The following is a 22,916-nucleotide window of genomic DNA, read 5'->3' on the forward strand; positions in this document are numbered from 1 at the left end:
TGTTAAAGGGGCAAAATTGAGGTCAAATTTAACAAAAAGTTTGACCTCTGCGGTCTCTACCAAATTACTCAGCCAATTTTTGGTCTAAACATTTGAAATTGTGTATAAAGTGTATTCAGATATAGGGAAAGCTTTTTAATCGTTTTTTGGCCGAAAATTTGGCTGCCAATGGGACAAAGTTCAAAAGATTTGACCTTTGCAGTCTCTAGCAAAGAATCAAGTTCATTTTGGGTCTAAACATTTGAAATTTTACATTCAGACATGCAGCAGATTTTTTAATCAGTTTTTAGGCGAAATTTTGCCTGCCAAGATGTCAAAGTTGAAAAAATTGACCTTTGCAGACTCTAACAAACTCCTCCGCCAATTTTGGGTGTAAACACTTAAAATATTAGATGTAAGTTACCTGGACATGTCAAACTTTTTAATATATATATATATATATATATATATATATATATATATATATATATATATATATATATATATGCACATAAAGTTATGAACTACACAGGCCCGACAAAGCCGTAGATTAACTAATGAATTATAAGTAATGAATAAAGTCGTCTGCAAATTTATATGTGACATCCATGTTTGTATCACTGTAATGTTTTATTCTAGATAGGAACAATCGTCTCTATTTTATTAATTATAGAGATATGAATTGATATGTATTAAAATATTGTAAATAAGGCCAACGGTGTAAATAATATAATATATTATTTAATGGTAATTTGAAATATTAAATATGAAATAAACGATAAAATACACAAAAGAAATTGTTATGTAGGTCGTGATGTAACTTCGGCCGGATAAAGACAGACGCACAATCTCCATTATGATAGGATCTTATTAAACATTAATTCCAGTTAGATGTTTAGGAGTAATTATAATAATGGATCCCTTGCAAGCTTGAAGAAAAAAAGACAGTATTGATTAGAGGTTTGCTGTTATTGGAATTAGTTTCCCCTTATTTGATTCAAATTCCTTTGTTTTGCATTTGATTGTTGGCCTTCGACAGAAATGCCAATAATAATAATAATAATAATAATAATAATAATAATAATAATAACATTATTATTATTATTATTAATAATAATAATAATAATAATAGTAATAATAATAATAATAATAATAATAATAATAATAATAATAATAATAAATACAACAATAATAGCAACAATAATTATAATGATGATGATGATGATGATTTTAACGATCTTTTATAATATGTATCGTCTAACGTTTCATTAATGAAAAAAGAAGAAAATTATGAAATGTTTTTTCCCAAACGGTAAATTTAACAAAACTTAACTGAGTATAGTAATATGATGTGAGTTGTGCCAATTATGCAGAAAGTTAACCTGTTTACAAGAAATAAAGTCACAGGAAGTCTCGAGTATGATGTGGTAATCAACTGAAAAGTAATGAAATATAATAAGTCTTCAGACGTACCTCTCCACCGTACAGTATATCGATACTCTATGGCTGACTGACATAGATTCCGTACATTCATATCTGATCTACCTGCATTCCATGTTTAAAAAGGATGGGTCCTCTATAGTATCAGACCTGACCGAATGGTTATTGTAGGCATAGACCGATTCATACCATCCAAAAAATTCCAACAAAAACCTAACAGACAGCCACGGTTCTCCCCAGAATTTGCTGCTGTCATCGCGCACAGAAATCACTTTTTCCATAGCTACCAACATAATAGATGCACTGAGACTAAAGCTGCTTTTAGGACTGCCAGCAACCACTGTAAAAGAGTAATAAAAATGCAAGAGAGATATATGCTCAGTCTGTGAAAAGTAGCTGAGCAGCGGATTGGTTCCCACCAGTTTTGGCAAATAGTAAACAGGATCCTGAACAGAAGCGTGCGTTCTATCCCAACCATCATCAATGGACCTAAGGTCATCTCGTCAGCATCAGACAAGACCAAACTATTTGCCAAGAACTTTGCAGCTGACTCTACCCTATGCCACGAAAGCCATCAACTTCCCGTATTTCCCCCTATAACAGACAACACACTATGCAACATACAAATATCTGTGCGTGAGGTCGCCAAGCTAATCAAGAACCTTGATTCCAGTAAAGCAACTGGCCCTGACGGCATTCCAATTGTGGTGTTGAAAAAGCTTCAACTAGAACTCGCCCCATACTTACAAAACTGTTTAAGGAAAAGTGCTTTCTAACACCCTGGAAAATCTCATCAGTATACCCTGTATTTAAGAATTCAGGTGATAAATCATCTGCCTCTCAGTACAGACGAATAAGTCTCCTGTGTGTCATGAGTAAGCTGCTAGAATCCATATTAAATAGAAAAGTAGTCAACCACTTCAGCAGAAATAACCTTCTTAGTGACATGCAATATGGTTTCGGTTCTGCTAGATCTACAGCAGATGTGCTAACGGTTATATCTCATAGGATTAGTTAATCTCTCAACAAAGACTTCTTTTTAGGAGAATTGCTCTTGGCATATCAAAGGCCTTCGATAAGGTATGGCATAAGATTTCCAGCTACAGTATAACTGGAAATGTTTTCTTAATTATTAAATCCTTTCTCTCTTATGGAAGAGTAGTGGTTGATGGACAGAAATCAGAGGCCCACAGTATTAATGCTGGAGTCCCTCAGGGGTCCATCCTGGGTCCAACTCTCTTCCTGATCTACATCAATGATCTCCCAAAACACATACTTAAATCATTCGTTGACATCTATGCTGATGGTACGACCATCTATGGCAACACATCAAAGGCTGTACATGACAAAGTTCTCTCTGATTCTCTCTCCTCTGATGTTAAGCGCGTGGTACAGTGGGGGAAGAGGTGGCTGGTTACTTTTAATGCATCTAAAACCAAGCTCCTATTTTTATATAATCAACGTTCTGATCCCCATCTGGCATCAATTGAAATGGATGGCTCTCGTCTTGGGGAGGCTCCATGTTTTGACAAGCTTCTGGGGTTGATCTTTACTTCTGATCTGAAATTGAACACGTACATCAAATCTGTTTCCAAGGTCGTTGGGAAAATAGTGGGATCCTTCTCCGACTCCAGAAGATATCTCACTACTGATGCAATTCTCTATCTATATAAAAGCCAAGTACGCCCAAGGATAAAGTATCGCTGCCACATCTGGGCAGGAGCCGCTAAAAATAGCCTATCCTGCCATGACAGAGACTTTGTAGCTTGGTGGGGGATGCCCTTTTCTCTTCCCTGCAACTTCTTTCCCACAGAAGAGGCGTTGCGAGACTGTATTTGTTTTATCGTTATTTCCATGGCAAGTGCTCGTCTGAGCTCCAATCTCTGGTCCCGCCTCGCCAATCTTTCACAATAAACAACCGTCTAGCTGAAACTACTGCCAAAAAATTTCCCCACTCTTTATCTGTGCCTAAATCAAAACGTAGATTCCATGAACAAAGCTTCTTTCTTAGAAGTGCAAGCCTGTGGAACTCTCTTCCGTTTGCCTGTTTCCCACCTGACTACAACTTGGATGTCTTCAAGCCCAACATAAACAAATTCCTGATGAACCGCTCCCTTAAGTAAGGCACTTTATCAAATCTCCAATACTAACGATTGCTACGATACTATCCCATTGATTACTGTATACACAATAACCCTTATCCCCGAGTGGCTTCCGGGCCTTGATAACTGGTGACCACCATGTAAAAAAAAAACCTATTCTGAACTTACTGATAAATCTTATCTTTTAGACAAAAGGATTTTTCGGAGACACACTTTCATTCCATAGAGGGCTAGAGAGAATTTCTACTTATATGTAGAAGGCATATTGTGTGTGTCTGTGTGCCTGTGTGTGTAAGTTCGTTACCTATGGATTCCGAAATAGCTGGACCGATTTTTTTTAATTTCACAAAAATGTACTCCATGTATTTGGGAGTGTTCTTAAATAGGTTTTGTATCGGAATTCCCTTGATAACTCTCGACAATTGATAATTGGAATCATTCGGTCAAAGAAGGAACAGTTTGGTTTCGACTAAAGTTAACACCCTTATACAGCATAACACCGCTATTTCATTTGAGAAGTTTTATTATCGCTAAAGCAGAAAATCCCCAGCGTATAAAATCAACAGTAGGCTCATTGATATGACAAGTACACGTTCGACATGAATGTTTCTGTTTAGAGCCCAATTGAACTATAATAATTGATTTTTTTTTCATTTTAAAATTTGATTTAAGTAATAATATAAAAATAACTTTATAAAATAAACATTAGATTCTCTACAGTGCAATATAAACTACAATGTATTGTGGACTAAGTCACCGTGTCTCTAATTAATCGATTTGATTAAAAAAATGTGCAATTTCACAGATAAAATATGCGAGTTTGAAACATTTGTTGGTCCTCATTCAATACCTGACAATGTCGGGTGCCCCTGCTAGTACAAAATATTCATAAGGTTTTCGAAGGTATTTAGTAACAGTGAATAATTCAATTGATTTAAATGCAATTTATCTAATAGAGGAGGAGCCGATAGGTGCGTATTCTCCCCTGATTATCCACCATTATCAGGAAGTTGAAATGAAATTAGAGAAAACAGCCGATAAACCCAAGTATATACAAATTTATAAGGTAAGCTGTTTATTTCAAACAATAATATCTTCTGTTATTCGTAGGCTTATAGTAAGTTTTCTCTACTTTTGCGGTAACAAATTTTATTCTAGTAATGAGGATTGTATGTTAAAGCATTCATAAACCCTACGAAGGTTTTATCTCCGAGAATATGGTGTAATATTTTTCTGTAAGAACACGTGTCCTTCTTATGCTTTATATAAAGTTAAACTTATTAAATCGGTTTTTGCTTTTTCTTTAATAAATGTTATGCACCCTGCACTTAAGCTGAGTTTGTATGAAAGCAATTATGATAATTAATTTTGAATAGATTGAAACGATAAAAAGATAAAGGTCGTATTGATTAGATCCTTGTCGCTATTCAAGTCATTCTTTTTTCTCTGTTGCAATTTCTTTGTTTTACATCAAATCAAATATGTTTGTTATTGTTAAATCCAAAAACGATATGCGATATTATTGTCATCCCTTCAAATGTTATAAAGTAAACAGGAGAAAAATATAACTAAAAAAGGAAATAAGTTCATCAACAAAACAAACTAAATAAAGTCACATCCGAAAAGCACTTTTTAAAAAATTTAATTTGAGATGAGGATTCATAATTCAGATTATTTAGATTATTATGACTACTGTTCTCAGCTTGAATGTTATTCGCACAACGTTTCGATCGATGTAACCTCCTACTTTCTATCTTGTCAAATTCAGGAATCTCTCTCCGTCCATTTATTGTTATTAGGAAAGCCGGATTTTCTAGAGAACTACTGAACACTTACCAAAATATTTTCTATGACGGCATTCCAATTATAGCGCTGAAAAAGTTTTAACTAGAACAAGCTTCCATACTTACAAAGATGGTTAAGTGCTGTCTTAATGAGAATAGCTTCCTAATACTCTAGAAAACCTAATCAGTATGCCCCGTATATAAAAAGTCAGGTAATCATTCATCTATCTCGCAGCAAATCTCCTGTGCGTCATGAGTAAGTTGTTGGAATCTGTGTTAAAAAAAGTAGTCAACCAACTCAGCAAAAATTACCTCCTCAGTGACATGGTTTCCGTTCTGCTAGATCTACAGCAGGTGTTCTTACGGTTATATCTCATAGGATTAGCGACCTCTCGACGGAGGCTTCCTTTCTAGGGAACTTGCTCTTGACATAATAAAGGCCTTTGATAGGGTATAACATAAAGGTCTACTCGACAAGATATCTAGCTACAGTATAGCTAGAAATGTCTCCTCAGTTGTTAAATCATTTCTCTCTGATAGGTTCATAAGAGTAGTAGTTGATGGGCAGAAATTAGAAGCTCACAGTATTAATACTGGAGTTCCTCAGGGGTCTATCCTGGGCCCAACTCTATTTCTTATTTACATCACTGATCTCCTAAATCACATCCTAATATCATTCGTAGACATTTATGTGGTTGATTAATTTCAATGCATTTAAAACTAAGCTTCTATCTTTACATCATCAACGATCTGATCCCCGTCTGGCATCAATTGAAATTAGTGGCTATTGTCTTGAGGAGGATCCATGTTTTGACAAGCTTCTGGATCTGACCTTTACTCTTGATCTAAAATGAAACACGTACATCAAATCCGTTGACACGATCGCTGGAAAAATGGTGGGATCATTCTTCCGCTCCAGTAGATATCTCACTGCAGATGCAATTCTCTTCTTGTATAAAAGCCAAGTACGTCCAAGGATGGAGTACTGTTGCCTCACTTGGGCGGGAACTGCTAGAAGCAACTTATCATACTTTGACAAATTTTGTAGCCTCGCAGGGTACGTCCTTTTCTCTTATCTGCAACCTTTTTCCCATAGAAGAGACGTTGCGAGACTGTCTCTGCTTTACGTGGCAAATGTTTGTCTGAGCTCCAATCTATGATCTACCCATTGCTAAACTTTCACGAAAACACTCGTCCGTCTGAAGCAACTATCAATTATTTTCTCTCACTCTTTATTTGTGCCTAAATCTAAACGTAGATTCCATGAACGAAGTTTCTTTCCTAGAACTGCACAGTTGTGGAACTCTCTTTCGTTTCTCTGCTTTCCAGCTGACTACAATATGGCCGTCTTTAATTCCAACACGAACAAGTTCTTGACGAGCCGTTCGCTTAAGTACTCCAATTTACCAAATTTTCATTAGTAACGATTACTATTGTTCTATTGACTATCGTACTCTCATTAACCTCGAGTGGCCCGCGGCCGTTGATAAATGGCGACTCTTTTGTAAAAAGTAAAAAATAATAAAGATACTAAAATACATAAAAAAGTAAAATCTAAAAGAGATCTTGTGCCTGCATATCTGTAACAAAACTATGGCACAGTTATCAAATATATTACATTACATTCTTACATTATTTTATTTTTCAACGTTAAAAAACACAATGTTAACAAATAGTTTTAGGTTCCAAAACTACCCTACATAATTGCATAAATTTAAATCATAAGTTTAGACATCAATTAAGATTTTCGAAATTTAAATTTCTTCGAGGTATTTTAAAATGCTTGTAAGAGTGCGTAAAATGCAGCGTAATTTTTATCTGCAGAAATTTAAATATTTCCAATTTGAGTGGAATTTTTAACTAAAAGTGTCAAATTTTTAAAACTAAATTTTAACTAAAAGTGTAATTTTTTTTCACTAAAATAAACATGTAGTAGCTAGAGACCATTGCGGTAATAAAAACATTTGTTAAAAAAGAAAAACGTGTCGACCTGATTTTATTTATTTATCTCCAGTTTTATTTTTATGAATTACTAAAATAAAATGTAACGGCCGCGTTGCACTCGTTAATCCTTATCCTTGAATAGACATTGATAAGCGGTAACTACATGGTAAAAAAATCTATCTATCTATCTATCTATCTATCTATCTATTTTTATTATATCACCTCAGCTTATTGATTCCAATTCTCGGTGTTTTTGTTCGTTAATTTGCACCACTTGCGTCTGATCTCAAGACGCACCATTCTTTTGTCATGCAGCCACGCACAATAAACAAACATCGGACTTGTTGCATCTCAAGTGCAGCGAAGACAGAACAGTTCGTAGGCATACTCGTTCGTTTGCATATTTATTTGCGCATGCGCGCTGGTAGCATCCGTCCGTTCGGCCGACTTTGTTAATAATAAACATATTACATTAATAGTTGTTGCATCGTGATGCACTGCACGACTCGATTTCACGTTCATCCACCCCCTCTTATCCCCTGTCTCTCTCTCCTCATTATTATCCTCCCCTAAAAAATAAATAAATAAATAATAATAATAATAATAATAATAATAATAATAATAATAATAATAATAATGTTTATATTTAGAATTCAAGTTAATTAAAAAAATAAAACTATAGAAAGTAAAGAAAAATCTGTGTTATGGGCATACCCGCTACAAAATGAAGAAGTCATATTCCAAAAATCATATAAATTGATCGAATAGTTTTATTTTTAACTAAACAAATCAAATTTTATGAATATTTGAGAAGTAACTGTCTCGCCCACTATTATGGAAAAAATGTCAAGCTTCAAAGAGAGATAACTCAAGAATTATTCTTAACTATTAGATTTATAATTAGTTAAAATACCAACGTATTCCCATTAATTCCTTAAAATTATTTTTTCATAAAGAACAGCACTTGATCAATTGACGCGATCTTTAGAATATGATATTTTCATTCCGTGAAAGGTACATCATAAAGATTTTCTGCAGTTTTGTTTTTATGATAAAGTTGATTTCTAAAACGAAAAATAACAACACGCCAAATGCAGATGATGCCAGGAAGTTCTCTTTTTTTGTTTTATTTTACTTCAGTCAAAGTTCTCAGAAATCAAGGGGCCCACAATCTGGGGCTAACACTTGAAATCTATATGAGATACATAGATATTCGAATGTTCCATTCAAGTTCTTTATCTCTCAAACAGTTTAATGGGATTTGGTATGTCGAAGAAAATATAGAAAAGGAACGAAATGAGTTATCCGAGGTAATAAAGGAATTTTCAGGAATATTCTCGGATGTTTATAGAAGAACTCTAGAAGTGTAAGCCATTTTGAGTTTCAGAACAGTTTCAGATGGTTCGCTGTTACACACAAGTCCTGGGAGGTGACTTGTTTGTAGCAGACAGTTCCACAGAACAAAATATTCTTACCGTGTCGAAACCCGGGAAAAGAACATGTGAAATTGCTCCAGAAAAGGTTTAATATTTATGAAGCAATTCTGGTTTCTGATTGGTTGGTAGCAGAACGTGAATTAATTTGATTCGTCAGTTCTTAGCAGCATCGTTTATAAATGGAATCGTCCGACTGTGTGGGATCATACCCCATTAAACAACCTTGGATGATGGGATGTGTCTCCTAGCGGCTTCGGCTGCAGGGAGACAGGGTAGTACCAGTCAAGTATTCGTCACTTGACACTCAGCCCAACAGGTGAGGGGTCGGGAACCGGCCCATCAACTGTTGGACTGAGGTACACCGCCTGGGTAATACCTAGGAGGTCCACCCTCCCAGGCCTTGCCACCGGGCTTTCCGGTGGGGCAAGTTTATTGCTTGCTGCCTAAGGCGCCCCGACTGGGGAATGCCGACGGGGTTACTCAGGCAATTTTTAAAATTGCAGGAGTGCCCCTCCTTTAGGGGAGCCTGCGGGGTTCCCACTTTCCGGCCTTGTGCCAAATAATGCTGAGGTGGGCAGCATTTAAATAACTACCCCATTAGAAAACAAAATATTGCAACAAGAACAAATGCCATATTTCACGACGTCGAATTAACCAAAGATCAACCCATTAAGCAATACTCATATCGAGTGAACCATCGAAAAAGGAAGGTAATACGCAGGGAAATCGAATATATGTTGGAAAACAGAATAATCGAACCCAGCACAAGCCCGTGAGCGTCTCCTTGCGTATTGGTGGATAAACCGGACGGATCTGTTCGATTCTACATAGATTACAGAAAACCGAACGACGTCACCAAAGAAGAATTCTACCCAATCCCACGAATGAAGGATTACATAGACCAAATTGGAAAGGCGAAATTTATTACCAAGTGCGATCCTCTGAAAGGATACTGGTCAGTACCTCTGACTGACCAAGCTAAACTTAAATCCGCATTTGTATTTCCGGACGGAACATATCACTATAATGTGATGCCCTTTGGGATGATAAATTCCCAAGCCACCTTTATGCGTCTAATGAATAAGTGTTTACCACGCATCTCAAATGTTGGTGTTTATATAGATGACGTTATCATCTATAATGAAACGTAAGCAGCACATCTGAAGAGTATAAGACAAATCTTTAATCGGTTGGAGGAAGCAAACTTAACTATAAACCTGGAGAAAAGTGGATTTGGGAAAGCAGAATTGCATTACTTGGGGCACATCGTAGGGTATGGACACGTTGTCCTAGCGAAGTTAAAGTAAAAATCATAAAGGAATATCCAAGGTCAAGAAACGTAAAGGGAGTCCGAAGATTCTTAGGAATGGCGGGATATTATCGAAACTTCTGTCAAAATTTCTCAGGGATAGCAACCCCCTTGACGAACCTTTTAAAAAAAGGAATAAGATTCCAATGGACACCGGAATGTCAGGAATCTTTTTGAGATGATAAAAGACATGTTGAGTACGGAACCTGTGCTATTAGCACCAGACTTCGAGAAACCGTTTAGCCTACACACGGATGCTGGTGAAAATGGAATCGGCGTGGTATTATCTCAATATGACCAGAATGGCCAGTTGCGACCCGTCAGTTATTTCTCCTAAACTAAACTAAATATAATAGAAACTAAATAAATATCAAAAAGCCTATTCAACAATAGAAAAAGAAACATTAGTGCTTGTGCTGGCAGTATTTTGAAATTTACAGCAGAAAAAAGTCCCACTCACGTATATACCGATCATAACCCAATAGTTTTCTTGAATAGAATGAGGAATAAAAACAGAACTGGTATCTCAGTCTACAAGAATATAACCTGGAGATAAACTACATGAGAGGAAAGGAGAACCATGTAACAGACTGCCTATCTAGATGCCATGGAAGCGGAGTGGTCAACAAAGACTAAAGACTAGATCGAGTGAAAGATTTTGAACTCTAGAGATTGGAGTAAAAGAAAAATTAATCATTTTTTTTGTTTTTGAAACGTGTGAGGGTGTGGCGATATTTATCGTATTAATAAAATTAAATAAATTTAATGGTTAAACTGTTTCTTGTTTAGCTTCTCCCTGCAAGTCATATTTCCAATTTTCAGTTTTCCCCTTTCTTCCTGTTTATCGTTTTGGCTTCTTTTTTTATGTTTGTTTATTTGGGTTTCTAACCTTATTTCCCATCCAGGTTTTGTCAATGCATCTTTCCTAGCTGTTTTTTTTCTGATTTGAACTTCATACTTAGAATCGTGGCTCCAGCATAAATTAAATTCGACGAGTCTCCCTGCAAGTATATATATATATATATATATATATATATATATATATATATATTAGTAAAACTGGTAATTAGTAAAAAAAAAAAAAACCCGAAGAGAGTGCTCAATACTATTGCAGAGCAAATATGTGTTTTATTTTTTTATTACCGTTTAATCTGTTTGCTTACATATTTTTCGGATGTTGGACCATGTTTATGATCAAACAGCCCCGTCAGACCTTACAGAAATGGTTGTTAGTATTTGGAAGATGTGTTTTAGAGGAAATACGAGAATAAGGGGGTGGGAGACGGGTATCGACCATATTTAAGTTTTGAAGGTTAAAATACATTAGATTGTATAGTGTGTGTGTGTGGGGTAGCTGATTCAGGTAGGCGTGGGTAGAGATATATGGATATAGGGAAGGGGAGGGGGGGGAGAGGATGGTAAAAGAAGGGAGGGTAAGAAGAGGAAGGGGAGGAATTTCAATTTTTAGGTTTTAAAATTTTAACTTCTTTTGGTTGTTTAGTCAGGTATATGAAGTAGATAAGAGAGAGAGAGAGAGAGAGAGAGAGAGAGAGAGAGAGAGAAAGAAAGGGTGTGTGTGTGTGAGAGAGAGAGAGTGAGAGAGGGAGAGAAAGGGTTTGTGTAAGTGTCATATGTGTTGTACAAGTAAAATGTGTGTATGTATGTATATGTACATCTACATCTTACTGGAGATCAGTACATGTATCTTCATATGTATATGTATGTAGATATGCGGACATGATTGGGGCTATGTATATATCCTTATATGTGTTTTATATATTTCTATGTGCGCATGTATGGATGTATGTGCTCATCGGTCGTGTGTATATACATGAATATATATTTGTATATCTATATCTATGTGTACTTGTATGTATATGCGTGCATCTGGGTATTAGTGTCTGTATATATGTGTGTATCTATGTGTATGCATGGGTGGGCATATGTATACAGGTATAGCTGTCTCTGAGTTTATATGCATGTATGTGCTTGTATGTGTATATGTGCCTGTATCCACAATACATTTGACACTAAAAATAAAGTTAAGCATAACCACTGTCCAAAGCACCATGTTAGGAGCTCAACTCATATATATATATATGAACTTAACGGAACTACCAGAACCCCTGACTCATTATAACTTAACCACCATTCTCATAATCTTTAACCTTTACACCTTTATACTTCCTTTTTAACTTTCTCTTTTTTTAATCTCTCAATCTATTAATTTATTCTATCTCTATTCCTATCTTCATCCTTACTTTTATCTAGATCCCTATTTTTTTTTAAACACAATAACATAATCCCTATCCAATAAGCAAAGCAAATCAATACAAACCCCTAAATATTAAACCAACAACATGTATTTTGAACATATCTTACAATGTGTCTACCTAACCTCGCATTATTAACTACATCCGTTTATGTATTTATTTATTTATATGATTTATTTATTTATGTATCCTGACTACTTTATTTACTTAGTATAAATATACACATGCCGATATATATATATATATATATATATATGTGTGTGTGTGTGTGTGTGTGTGTGTGTGTGTGTGTGTGTCTATATATATTATATTTTTTGGATATGAATATTTATATAATTGTATATACGTGTAGGTGGGTACATGTATGTATGTATGTATGTAAAAAATATGATTATGAACGTAAATGGCAACAAGGGAACTGGAATTTCCAGGGCTTCGCCCGGCAAGTGTTTCAGGGCTCCACAGCCTGGACCCGGTCGTCATCATACTACTGCGAGGAAATACATGACAATGACCATCGGCTGTTGGAATGTGCGGACGCTGCTTGACTTGCCGTCAGCAATAACGCATAGATCTGCTCTTGTATCTAAGGAACTTCAACGTTATGACATGGACATAGTTGCTCTGTCTGAGAACAGGCTGGCTGATGAGGGACAGTTTTCTGAGTTGGCTGGGGCCTACACCATTTTCTGGAGTGGTAGAGCGGATGGTTATAAGAGGGAATAAGGCGTGGATTTTGCTATAAAGGCATCAATTCTTTCTAGCTTGGAAGAACTTCTCTGTGGTATGAGTGACCGGATCATGACTATGAGGTTACCTCTGGTAAATGTTCGTTATACAACTTTTTTGAGTGTCTATGCACTCACTATGGATGCAACAGAAGATGAAAAGGTTGCTTTATACCTTGCTTTGTCCAGTGTAATTGGACGCATTCCCTCTGCTGATAAGATCTTCATTCTTCAAGATTTTAATGCTAGGGTGGGAAGAGATTTTGAAACCTGAGATGTGCTGGGTAAACACGGAGTGGGCAAGTGTAATAGCAATGGTTTGATGTTGTTGCAGTTTTGTTCAGAGATGGGTTTTAAAATCGGTAACACCGTGTTTCAGCAGAATGACAAATGCAAGACGACCTGGATGCATCCTGGTCGCAAACAATGGCACTTGATAGACTATGTGTTTGTCAGAAAACGTGAGATGAGGGATATCTGCAGTGTTCGTGTCATGCGGGTGCAGAGTGCTGGACCGACCATCGGTTGGTCCGTGCAAAGATTAAGTGTGTTGTGAAGCCCAAGATGAGGGGAGCTAGTGTGACTATCCCAAAGTGACTTAATGTTGTCCGTCTAAGGGACAATATTGTGAGGGAGAAACTAGTTAAGGAGATGGAAGAGATTGATTGTGAAAACACTTGGCCTGCTTTTAAGGAATCTGTCTATGAGGTATGTGAGAGAGTATTAGGTTATTGTGAGCGTAAACATTAGCATTGGTTCAATGAGAATGATACTGAAATTATTCAAAGGCTAGGGCATTGTACGCTTATCTCGGGAGTGGTTTGACTGATGGTGAGCAAGATCGATTGAGGGACAAGTTTAAGGCAATCAAGCACGAGGTGCAGAGGAGACTGCGTAACATGCAGGATGAATGGTGGAGGCAGAAAGCTGAGGAAATACAGCTCACCTCGGATTCGAACAACACCAAGGTCTTATATAGCCTACTGCGTGCGGTTTACGGACCATCCAGATACCTATCACTACTCTGCGCTCGAGGTATGGTGGGGATCTTCTTCAAGACCCTACCGACATTCTTCATAGATGGAGGGAGCATTTCGATGACCTCCTGAACAGACCTTCTTACGTTGATTAGGAGTTTGTTAGGTCGATTCCTAGCAATCCGATCAAGGATATCTTGGTAGAGGTTCCTTCTCTCCAGGAGGTTGAAGCAGCTGAACAATGGAAAGTCTCCTGACCCGAATCGTTTGCATGCGGAGATCTTTAAATGTTCTGGACCCAAGATGATGCAATGCTTAGCGGACTTGTTGCAGACTGCTTGGCGCGATGAGTGTACTCCGCAGGATTGGCGGGATGCATTGATGATAGTGCTATACAATGGTGTTTAGCAGGGAGACATTCTTTGCGTTGTATTTCACCATGGTCTTTCGGATGGCATTTGGGGTGGAGGTTCTCTGATGGTGCCTATATTCGTTACCGAACTACTGGGGGATTGTTCAACATTAGGCGCTTCAATGCAAGTACAAAGGTACTCACTAACACGATTCGTGACTTGCTCTATGCAGATGACTGTGATCTGGTGGCTCATACGGTAACTGATATGCAGCATTTTGTGGGCGCCTTTGCGGTTGCCTGCAACGCATTGGGCCTGACCATCAATCTGAAAAAAGAAAACTGTCTTAATGTATCAGCCTGCTCCGGGCATGCCATACTATAAGCCATCAGTTTATGTTTGTGGGTCAAGGATATCAGTTGTCACTAAGTTTGCATACTTGGGTAGCACACTGAGTATGTCCGGTGCCCTGGATGATGAGGTATCGTTACGGATCAGCGGGGCAAGTGATACCTTTGGAAAGTTGGACAGGCGTTTGTGGAGATGTCATAGGATCTTGCTGTCAACTAAGTTTAAGGTTTATGTCGCACGCGTTCTCTCTGCTATTCTCTATGATTGTGAAACTTGGACAACATTCAGGGAGCATTTGAGACGTCTCGAGCGGTTTCACCAGATGTACCTACGGCGAATCTTAGGTGTGGGTTGGCAGATGTATGTCAGTGATGTGGAGATGCTTGAACGGACCCAATGCCTTAGCATTGAGGCTCACGTTATCAAGCATAGACTGAGATGGAATGGGCATGTGGTGAGGATGTTAGACAGTCGACTTCCTAAACAACTCCTTTATGGTGAGCTCGCCAAGGGAAGAAGTATGGCTCAAAAGCCTAAACTGAGACTCAATAATTGTTTAAGATCCACATTAAAAAAATGTGGGATTGATGAAAGAATCTGGGAGAGTCTTGTTTTGGATCGTGGAGGGTGGAGAAGGACCTTGCGGAGAAGTGTGGGCAAGTTTGAGGCGGATCGAACCCAGTATGAGCGGCTGAAGCGCGATATCCGGAAAGGGAAGGTGAAAGGAACCGTGAATTCGAGGGGGCGTCAAATTGGTCTGGAGTGTGAAGTGTGCGGAAGAATATGTCTGAGCAGAGCTGGGCTGATGAGTCACTAGTCTACTCATCGGCGCAGTTGGCCACAAAGCAGTCTTGAGTTGCCAGAGTTAACCTGTGTCAACTGCGGGCGGACATACAAAACAGCAGGCGGTTTTAAACGGCATTTGATACTACATAAAAAAGAACATCAAGAACGTGCTGCAAGTGGGGCACATGTCTGCACAATGGGTGTCAAGGAATGCAAGAGTTTGGCAGGGCTTAAAAGCCACATTCGTACGGCCCATTACTGAATGTTTTCGTGTTTCTATATACCTTCTTCTTTTTTTTTGCTATATCGAGTGATGGCAATGTTCGAAAGCGAATTTGCTGCCATCATGTATGTATGTATATGTACATTTACTTCTTACTGGAGATCTATATCTCCACCTATATGTATATATGTTGGTGTATATATATATATGTACATATGTATATTTATGTATATGAGTATGTGTATGTGTATAGGAGTTGTGTGTATGTGTGTGTACGTCTGCATATAGATACATGTATGTCTGCATATACATTGTTTATATATATGTGTATGTGCGTATGTGTCTGTATGTGGATGTGTAGAAATGTACATATGTATGTGTCTGTATATATGCGTATTTGCGCGTGCGTTGGCGTATGTATTAACCCTTAACTACCTAAAAACAACTCATCGTCAACTGAAATGAACAAGTCGACTTATGGCATTCTAAATGAAAACTTTTACTTGTCAAACACATATGACACACACACCCTTTCTCTCTCTCAATTTCTCTCTCTCTCTTTCTCTCTCTCTCTCTCATCTACTTCATATACCTGACAAAACAACCAAAAGAAGTTAAAATTTTAAAACCTAAAAATTGAAATTCCTTCCCCACTCCTCTCTTTACTCCCCTTTCTTTTACCATCCTCTCTCCCCTCCACCTCCCTATATCCATATATCTCCATCCACGCCTACCTGAATCAGCTACTCCCCCCATACACTACAATCTAATGTATTTTCACCTTCAAAACTTAAATATTGTCGATACCCGTCTCCCTCCCCCTTATTATCTCTTACCACCCCTTTTTTCTCGTATTTCCTCTAAAACACTTCTTCCAAATACTAACAACCATTTCTGTAAGGTATGACGAGGCTGTTGGGTCGTAAACATGGTCCAACATCCGAAACATATGTAACCAAACAGATAAAACCGCATTAAAAAATAAAACATATATATATATATATATATATATATATATATATATATATATATATATATAAGGCATGCAGTAGATTAACACACACACACACACACACATATATATATATATATATATATATATTTACTAGCCATAGTTTGTTTTGAGATTTAAAGTAATCTGTATTAAGTAGCAACCCTATATCACTCCTTTCCTTAAATGGGTGAAAGTATTGGTGCTTGTCCTTACATGAAAACTACCAGCTAAAACACATTTCGAATCGTACTCTAACTCTGTATACTATAATTGGCCAATGTATTTATTAATCCACAACCCATATTTAATCCTTGCGGAACTGTAATAGATACTAACCTTAAATCTACACCCTATACACATACATATCTCCACTCAAAAACATGTGAATAATCCACATCTTCCAAACTTTATCCTATTTTGAGGAGTGTAACTTCAAAGCAGATACTAATTATTATTGATACTAACTTTATTAATCGTAACTACCAATGCGAGAGTGTAGAAATACCTGGCTTTGAAACCAGACGCAGGGATAACCCTCTCGGTGCTGATGGACCGGTAGATCTGGCCAGGTCATCCATCTAGGAGAAGGAAAACTCCGATATGTAAACCTGTGCCACTGATCATACGTCTTGACATCAAACGGGGGAAAGAGGCCTGTTCAGTCCTGGTCAACAACCTTCTTAAAGATGATGACTCTTTCCTGCTTTCCCAATAGTACTGACATTCAGAAGTTCAAGTGTAATGTAAACAGACATCTTACTGCTCAACTCCCTACATAGTATACCTGCAGCTTATGTCCCTGATAGTAGCCCTCCTACATCGAAGTAGCGCTGTGCCTTATTTGGGGTGAAAATATAAAACAAACAAACAAAAACATGTTTTTTGTGTAAGTGTATGTATGAGTATATATGTACATATATACATGCATATATATATATATATATATATATATATATATGTGTGTGTGTGTGTGTGTGTGTGTGTGTGTGTGTGTAGATATTAGTACATATATCTCCATATAAAAATTATGTTGTCTGTCTGTCTAGGGAACAAACAATCCTGATCGTCGATGTTTTGTATACAGACTTGAAACTTGATGTGTAGAGTATTTGGATTCTGGGACAAATTCGATTCAGTCTTTAGCCAGTAAAAATACTTGCTAAATAATCAAAATAAAAAAAATTGAACTTGGAAGGCGTACTTTGACTTAAAGTGTTATTGTACGCATATGCAAATGTACGTTTAAGTCGGTGAAATTTTAACGTTTTCGCATCCATCTGACGATAGCTCAAATGAAAACGGCAATGGCTGGAGCGCTAAATCTTTTGGTTTCGATTATTACTGCTGGCACCCAATTCATATATATTTTTTTATTTTTGAAATTATTATTAGATATTGATACAATATAATAATCAATACAGTATTAGCTCTCTAATAATGTCAATAATATTAATAACTAGCAGGACCCATTAACCGGCGTTTCCCGGTTGTAGCCTGCCAGTATCCCCCGAGAAAAATTAAGGTACAGCTATTTTGTTGTTTTTTCCCAAACCCAAACTCCTCATGGTAGAACGACTTTCGGAATAGACACCACATTTTGTGATCGGGTGGTGAGTTACCCGAAAGTGACCGAGCAGATTGTAGTGTCGGTGGGCCGTGCATACTACTCTGGCGGACAGGGTATGGTTCAGGGTATGATTTAGGGTATGGTAGTTTTGTTAGCAATACTGGAGTTTAGGAGGCGAATTATTCTACAACTTAAAAGGAAATAAATTCCTGTACTCCCCTGTACGATACGATGTAAACATGCAAACGGTTATATAAAAAAAAAAAAAAAAACAATATAAAAAGAACATTTTCTTCTTAAAATAATAAACAGTAAAAATTGTGAAACAGAAATATCATATAAGTGCGTAAGAAACTTTGTAATATATGTACCTGTAAGAAAATAAATTTGATGGAAATGATGCGAAAATAGTTTATTAAGCTTAGTTACATATTTGCGCTAAAACAAAACAAGAAATATTAGAAATAGTAATATATGTAATATATTAGAAATATTAGTAATATATGAAGTCAATGAGAGAGAGAGAGAGAGAGAGAAAGAGAGAGAGAGAGAGAGGATTTGTGTGTCATATGTGTTTGATAAGTAAAAGTTTTCATTTAGAATGTCATAAGTCGTCTTGTTCATTTCAGTTGACGATGAGTAGTTTTTAGGTAGTTAAGGGTTAATATATACGCCAACGTATGACTTAAAGTGTTATTGTACGCATTTCTGGCCGAAGTTTAAAGTACACTAGGCACCTCCGAAATTTATCAGAGAATTACCCCTTATATGTAACACGATGTAACTTTATTATAAGTTAATATTATCAGTATAACTTTTGTATTACTTAAAAGAAGAAGCGTAAAATAAACCAGTAATAATTTATAAAAAAAAATTTCCATCGTACGAAAATAAGGAAATTTCGAGACGAAAATCGTGTTTACATAATTGACGCTTTAAAATAGCGTTCCCATGTAGTAAGCATTCCGAACGTGAAAACATACCCGTGTTTAATAAATCTAGCAAAAATCAACTAATGGTCAGATTTTCGTGAAATTTTCGATAGTATCCATTTTCAATGAAATTACATATAAAAGGCAGTTTCCGTAAAATATATAAAAGGAACTAAATTTTTAGTGCGTCTATTCTTTATGTTTATCGGAATTTGAACAAAATATATATTAATTGATCGAAATTTCTATTTATTCTGAAATATAAAAGATCTAATAATGAAAAAAAAATTTTTTTTCAAAAGTGAAAATACACGTACCGAACAAAAACCTACCTTGAAGTTGCAATTAAACAAGGCTGATAGCCATTAGTCGCGTGCTCTCTTGTAATGAATGAATGCATGAAATTCTTAAAGATAAACTAAAATGACCGAAAAATGGGCTGAAATGACTTGAATAAATAAAAATTAAATGACTTAGAATGACTTTAATGAACTTAAGGATGAATTGAATGACCTTAAGAATGACTTGAATGCTTAAAAATAACTGGAATCATTCAAAAACAACTTGAATGATCTGGAGAATGACTTGAATGGCTTTGAGACTGACTGGTTGTAAAGTGAGTGATCATTTTACATTAAATTAATACAGAAAAGTGATCCTCCACTTTATATCACAATAAGTGCAGCATGTAGTAAGAACAGATACTACACTTTGATCTTGGCCAAAAGGCCAAGAAAAGGTTATTCATTTGCTCCCCCACCGAGCAAATTAGACACAAGGCCGATTTTTAATGTGAGGAGTGAAGGGGAAATGGGGACCAACTCACCGGGGAGTAGGGGAGCTGGATAGTGACAATTGGTATGAAGGGTTGCCCCTACATTGCCCAAGGTCTTATATGTGGGGTTGCCCCCACATAGGGTCTTTGCTTGCAGTATCTGCCGGAACAGATACTACACTTTGAGGTATTTATTTGCTTCCTCACTGAGCAAATTAGGCACAAAGCCGATTTTTAAAGTGAGGAGTGAAGGGGAAATGGGGACCAACTCCCCGGGGAGTAGGAGAGCTGGATAGTGACAATTGGTATGAAGGGTTGCCCCTTCATTGACCAAGGTCTTATATGCGGGGTCTTTGCTTGCAGTATCTGCCAGAACAGATGGTATTTATTTGCTCCCCCACCGAGCAAATTAGGCACAAGGCCAATTTTTAATGTGAGGAGTGAAGGGAGGGGGAAGGGAAAAAGGGGACCAGCTCCCGAGAGGTGGGAAATGGGAGCTGGTTAAAGGTCAGGTATGTGGGGTTTCCCCCACATCTGGTTTTTGCTTGCAGTATCTGCCGGAACAGATGGTATTTATTTGCTCCTCCACCGAGCAAATTAGGCACAAGGCCGATTTTTAATGTGATGAGTGAAGGGAGGGGGAAGGGGAAAAGGGGACCAGCTCCCGAGAGGTGGGAAATGGGAGCTGGTTAAAGGTCAGGCATGTGGGGTTGTCCCCACATCTTGCCCCACATCTGGTCTTTGCTAGTCATAGCTAGTCATAGCTTGCAGTATCTGCCGGAACAGATGGTATTTATTTGCTCCCCCACCGAGCAAATTAGGCACAAGGCCAATTTTTAATGTGAGGAGTGAAGGGAGGGGGAAGGGAAAAAGGGGACCAGCTCCCGAGAGGTGGGAAATGGGAGCTGGTTAATGGTCAGGCATGTGGGGTTGCCCCCCACATCTGGTCTTTGCTAGTCATAGCTAGTCATAGCTAGTCATAGCTTGCAGCATCTGCCGGAACAGATGGTATTTATTTGCTCCCCCACCGAGCAAATTAGGCACAAGGCCGATTTTTAATGTGAGGAGTGAAGGGGAAATGGGGACCAACTCCCCGGGGAGTAGGGGATCTGGATAGTGACAATTGGTATGAAGGGTTGCCCCTACATTGACCAAGGTCTTATATGTGGGGTCGCCCCCACATATGGTCTTTGCTTGCAGTATCTGCCGGAACAGATGGTATTTATTTGCTCCCCCACCGAGCAAATTAGGCACAAGGCCGATTTTTAATGTGAGGAGTGAAGGGAGGGGGAAGGGGAAAAGGGGACCAGCTCCCGAGAGGTGGGAAATGGGAGCTGGTTAAAGGTCAGGTATGTGGGGTTGACCCCACATCTGATCTTTGCTAGTCATAGCTAGTCATAGCTTGCAGTATCTGCCGGAACAGATGGTATTTATTTGCTCCCCCACTGAGCAAATTAGGCACAAGGCCGTTTTTAATGTGAGGTAAAAACCAGCTCCCCCAAAAGTAGGCAAAAAGGGGGCACTCTGGTTACCAAAAATAATAATTGTCCCAGTATAGAGGGCCTCCCCTCCATTGACTGGTACAAATCATCCCAAGTGCAGCATCTGCCGGAACAGATGGTGTTTATTTGCTCCCCCACCGAGCAAATTAGGCACAAGGCCGATTTTTAATGTGAGGAGTGAAGGGAGGGGGAAGGGAAAAAGGGGACCAGCTCCCGAGAGGTGGGAAATGGGAGCTGGTTAATGGTCAGGCATGTGGGGTTGCCCCCACATCTGGTCTTTGCTAGTCATAGCTAGTCATAGCTTGCAGCATCTGCCGGAACAGATGGTATTTATTTGCTCCCCCACTGAGCAAATTAGGCACAAGGCCGTTTTTAATGTGAGGTAAAAACCAGCTCCCCTAAAAGTAGGCAAAAAGGGGGCACTCTGGTTACCAAAAATAATAATTGTCCCAGTATAGAGGGTTTCCCCTCCATTGACTGGTACAAATTATCTTAAGTGTAGTATCTGCCGGAACAGATGGTGTTTATTTGCTCCCCCACTGAGCAAATTAGGCACAAGGCCGTTTTTAATGTGAGGTAAAAACCAGCTCCCCTAAAAGGGGTCACTCTGGTTACCAAAAATAATAATTGTCCCAGTATAGAGGGTTTCCCCTCCATTGACTGGTACAAATTATCTTAAGTGCAGTATCTGCCGGAACAGATACTACACTTTGATCTTGGCCAAAAGGCAAAGAAAAGCTTAAAAAGCTAAGGACAACATCTATTATCAACAGACCTTTGATCTTAACCAAAAAGGCGAAGCACAAAAGACAGACCGACCGACCGACTGACTACTGACTGACCGACAGACCGACCGACAAACCGACCGACGGAGTGACTTATAGAGTCGCTTGCACGCGACTAAAAATTGATATTAATATTATTTTTAATACGTTATTTCTAATTAATATATACTATTATCAGTTGAATTTTCAAGAAGAAACTTTCTAAAAATTCCAGTAACGCGAAGCGAGCAAATAGCTAGGCGACTTTGCTAACTGAATCAGGTAGCAGAGGGCAACTGATGAACGAATAAGGAAAGAGTGGGAGAGTGAGAGAGAGAAGGGGCAGCTAGTAATGACATGAGTGGATGTAGGAAGACGGAGGTTTATGTACATTGAATTGCGAAATTGTGTGACTGACATACAAAATGACTTTAATAGCATAGGAAAAGACTTGGAATGTAAAGGCAATGTAGATGATTTAGAAAAGAATGAGTAGAAGCGAATGGATATGTAAATAAATAGTTTTGTAAGTGTGGAACTGTTCGTTTAATGGTTGAAGATGCGAATATCAGAATAGAAGAATTTCTACGTCTTATCCAATCAGCAGTGGCAGATATCGGAAAGGGAGAAATTATCATTTAGAAGTAAGAAATTACAGATACCATTGTATCTGTTTGTGGATAAAAACTAATTAAGA

General features: G+C 37.8%; 1 protein-coding gene and 2 pseudogenes across 1 annotated transcript in view; 1 reads left to right on the forward strand and 2 right to left on the reverse strand.

The window, feature by feature from the left end:
• Window positions 1–22,916, forward strand: part of LOC145285317 (protein unc-93 homolog A-like) — a 719,754-nt gene that overhangs the window by 40,561 nt on the left and 656,277 nt on the right. The window lies entirely within an intron of this gene.
• On the reverse strand, window positions 19,794–19,919 carry LOC145284043 (U2 spliceosomal RNA; annotated as a pseudogene).
• On the reverse strand, window positions 22,051–22,195 carry LOC145284885 (U2 spliceosomal RNA; annotated as a pseudogene).

This window comes from Euprymna scolopes, chromosome 1 (assembly GCF_053919585.1).
Source record: "Euprymna scolopes isolate OS-2025 chromosome 1, ASM5391958v1, whole genome shotgun sequence".
NCBI lineage: Eukaryota > Metazoa > Mollusca > Cephalopoda > Sepiida > Sepiolidae > Euprymna > Euprymna scolopes.